Source organism: Lipotes vexillifer, unplaced genomic scaffold (genome assembly GCF_000442215.2).
Source record: "Lipotes vexillifer unplaced genomic scaffold, Lipotes_vexillifer_v1.1 scaffold1008, whole genome shotgun sequence".
Taxonomy (NCBI): Eukaryota; Metazoa; Chordata; class Mammalia; order Artiodactyla; family Lipotidae; genus Lipotes; species Lipotes vexillifer.
Window position 1 is genome coordinate 2718331 of NW_006772616.1, and position 4661 is coordinate 2722991.

Genomic DNA, 4661 nt, shown 5'->3' on the forward strand with positions numbered 1-4661 from the left:
ATCAGGACAGTGTAATGTGGGACGCTTCCCCCCCACTTCCTTGTCAGAGTCACTGCAGGAATGTGTAGTTAGATCCACTTTAGGCGAAAGTGGCTGCGTCGGGAGCTGTGTTCTTGCCATGGTTTCTCTTAGGAAAACGCCCAGGGGGCTAGCATGTCAATCAGTTGTTTAACACAAATTACCTGCTCTCCCAGAGATCAGTCACATGCAGAAAGCTTTGTCCAATTCTTTGAAAAGGTGACTTTTTTTTTCTTTTTGCTGCTTTGAAGTTCGGTGGAATTTAGAAATTTGAAGGAGTGAATTAGGAGCCTGAATGAAATGTTTTGGAATATACATATACATGTATAAAACAAGAGACACACGCATTTCTTTCACTATTATCAACACAAATAGAGGAGGAAGAAGGCTTTCTGTTTCCAAGGTGTGACTTGGAAAGATATAGGGCTCTAGGGCTTGTAGTTGTTAACGGAAATAATTTTTTTTCAGACCCATCACCTCAACCTCCCAGCATTTCCAGTTACTGGCTAGGTGGTGTACCAGGGCAACTCTTTATGGGAATATATTGAAAGCCACTCCTGTGGATTCCTATGAAGTACCTGGAGAGAGGGAGACAACGGAAGGGGGTGGCGATGGGAGGGGGACACTAGTACTGACCCCTTGGTCTTGAGACCAGAGCAGTTGTAGATAATCAATATCCTGAAAAAGTTATTATAAATTCTTCTGGGTAATGTCTTTATACAAATATTTTTAAACATTCATTTACAGAAGAATTCTAAATCTCAAGTTCAATAATATCATAGGACTACCACTCTAAAATTCTGTTTTGCAAGTAAAAAAAAAAAAAAAAAAAAAAAAATTCACTCATGCTGCTGAATAAAGCCAGAGACAGGGAGACTGCGCTAAGGTAATTACAACATAGTAGAATTCATGTAAATGCATGCCGTGTAAGATTCCAGGCTATCCAGGCAAAGCCATCCATCAGATCACTGAGACTAGAATCCACATTAAAAAAATGCATTTTACTTCCTGTAGCACTTCCTAGCTTCCTAGAGGCTAGGGTTGTGTTGTCTTTGATTCAAGATGTTAATTAAGACATGACACACCTACTATGTTCTAGACCATACAGTAGGCACTGAGGGGTGAAGAAAGAAAATTACTGCCCTTGAGAAGCTCACTGGCTACAGCTGTCAGTAATAACATCTAATATTTATTGAAAGCTTACCATGAACTAGACAATGATGTAGAAGCTTTATGGCAACTCAGTTAATACTCCCAACAACCCTTTAACATCGCTGGCAATTCCATATGCTGAATTCACATGGAATTGAATTGAAATCTACAAAGTAGCCAGTCTATGGGGTGCCAGGGGGTGGTTGTTTTTCATTTCTACAACGTTTAAGCCAGATATAACATGTTATGGTATATGTCGGGTTGCAGAATTATAACTCAGGGGAACAGCAATTTATTTCAACGTGACAAATTTATGCGTCGTCTGTAAAGAACAATTCATGCTTTGATCTGGCTTTTCAGATCGAACGGTGAGTTTTAAAAAAATTATTAGTGTTGCCATACTAGAAAGATCTGCCACTGATCTTATTCTGCATTTTAACTGCCTTCAATTCTACATTCACTTGAAAGCGGGGGGACCAAAATCAGATTGGCAACAAGTTTTGCAGACAAAAGGAAATCCTGGTTGTAAATCCCATGATATATTGTACCCAATTTTGTATATAATACTGTCTAATGTGCCGCCTTATTAAAGAATTCCATGTCCACTTGGTTTACATTAGAGGGAAACTTAACTACAGTTTAACATATAGTTCATTTTCAACACTGTCATGTTACATTCATAGGGAGCACATTTTCATTTCTTTATCAGTAATCAACTGGAAGTTTCTTTTTGTTAAATTAAAGCAAGAAGGGTTTTTAAATAAAGGGCATGGGGGTAGGACGCCACCTTTTGGTGGTAAAACAAACAGAAGTCCCTTTTCTAAACACATGCTCCTGACATAATTTCATTTTTAATCACACCGAGGCAAAGGTGCTTGTCCCCATTTCGTTATAGTTTAAGTAATAGGAAAAAACTGTAAATTCAAAATTAGCAAACTATAGTTAATTGCGGCCAAAATTTCCCCAAAGGTATCAGAGCATTTGAGGTCTCTGTCACATACTGTTAATTATATGTAACACCAACTTTGTTCTGCAAATACTGTGTCAATGAACATATGCACATCTTGGGGGGACAGAAAGTGGAGTGGACATTTGCCACTTAATGAGATACCTGAATCTCTTATAAGTTTAAACAGAAACTTTAAAATCGCTTAAGTCAGTGTTTCTTTAACTACAGTTACCATCTTCCTAACTTTCACCATATCTACGTAACATAATAGTTCTTGAAAAATTAATATACTGCACTCATTGCAGTACAGTTATTATGGTAATTGTACTAAATATTTTCCTGTAAAGCACCCACATTTATTTTTCTGTTACTATATTAAATGGGAAATCATATCACCTTCCATAAATTAAAAACAATCACAGTAAAAACAAAGTTACTGATTTCTCTTTGTTAGAAAGAGTGGCTGAAAAACTAAAATGAAAAATGAAAAACTTTTTTAAAAAGGAAGAGGGGCAAGCCCTGAAAAGTGTTAACGACATGTATGTCAACAGAAAATTGTTTTCTCTGTTGTTTTTGTTGTTGTTGTTTGAGCAACCAGAAGGATAGAAAATGATTGCAAAGGGAGTCTAGTTCTCAATATGTAATTCAATGTTATCTAATGCCATCCCCGTGGCAAGACTCCTACACTCTGAGAAACAGGCAAAACCCAAGTATGTATATCAAATTACAGATTAACAAGCTGAGGCCCAGGGAGGTTAAATTGTCCTCCAGGGCCAAATAATTAGTGGCTAGACAAGGATTCGAATTCAGGTGTCCTGACTCAGCACCGTTATGTATTTCCATCTCACACTCTCCACTTCACCAAAGTGATGTGCCACCCGTCCTCAGAAATTATTCGGCCTGCCTAGTTTCTCAGAAACAGCCAACCCACATGCCCCTTTACAGACAGGAGAGAAGCTGAGGCCACAGAGGGTAAAGATCAAGGTCCACCCCCTGCTCACCCTCTCCTCTCCCCCAGGTGTGGCAGATATCCAGGTGTGGATAAACACAGTGAAGAAAGGAGGAAAGGGGTGAGCAGGAGAGAAGGGGCGGAGGGGAGAGTGGGGGGAAGGGAGCGGTTAGTAAAAGTGGTCAGAATGCTCTAAATGAAAGCTTCCACTCCTGAGTGTCCTTCCTAGGAGAGAAAACTGGCTAATGAAAATCACGTGTTTCACAGTAAGTGGCAAGAGAAGTGTGTCCTGTGTTGTGATGTGACGATATGCCCACATCCGAAAACAACAGAGGCTCCCCTGTTGTAAAGTGTGGTCAGCACTCGGTAACCACTGGTTCTGCCATCCACGGATTCAACCCACTGTTTAGACTATTTGGTGGGTTGAATCCGCAGATGCAGAACCAGCAGATACGCGGGATGTACTCTAAGGGACTTGAGCATCCGCAAATTCTGGTATCCAAGGGAGGTCCTGGAACCAATCCCCTCGTACACTGAGGGACAACTGTATACAATATTATCAAGGACTCTGAGACAAACCACATTTGATAACTGAGAGGCTTGAAAAGCTAGTCAGGGAATGGTAAAAGATCCCAGCTCTCAAAGGGTTTTCCCCAATGCCAAAACTTGTTCAGAGGCTTAGCATTAAAACTAGAGACAATAATGCACTTTCTGAGGTTTTAACCACGGGGGGCGGGGGGGCCTTAGTTACAGGGATTGCATTTCCTGTTTTCTTTTAAGGGCACAGCTCTATAAATGTAAATAAACATGGCCTGCACATGTTTTTATGTTTTTCTAAATTGGTGCCTGTGAAAGAGGTTGTTGATATGCACAATGCACAATAAAGTATTTGGCCAAGTACCTCCACTCCAACAAGCTATTCTGGTCCCTAAACCCCTGAACATTCAGAGTGCAACATGTTCATAATTTGGAGATACTTAAAGGGAGTATGCGCAGCTCGATACTACCTGCCACAGGTACAAGAACAATCTACAGCCTGGCTATGCAACATGAGATGTGCTGGCCTGAAGCACAGGCACCACACCTGACAGCGTGTTTATAAGGCAGAATCACAGCCCACTCCCTAGACCTACTGAACCAACATCTGCATTTTAAGAAAACTTCCAAGCTGTGTCTCACACACACTCAAATTTGAGATACACAGATCGGAAGTGCGTGTGGCCTCTTATGCAACAGGCACCATCTCAATAACCTTTAATGCCTTCAACTACCTGACAGATAGTCCTGTAAGCTGTCCTCCATACCTGGTTCTCCAAGCTGGCGTCTTTTATAAACTTTGTTGGGTTCTTGTGTTTCAACCACTTGCAAAGTTAAGCCACTAAGTCACCTCTGTAAACCATGATTAATTCCTCTGACATGAATAGCAGGGTGGCTTCTCTCTTCTGTTACTCCAAAGAGACTGTTAATTGCCCTCCAATTGTTTACCTTTGTGTTGTTTTATGAGTGCTCAGAACAAGATGAAAGATATTCCCCACCAGGCCAGAAACAAATGCCAAGACAGGTTTTGGGAAGGCTGAACACATGCTGTGACTA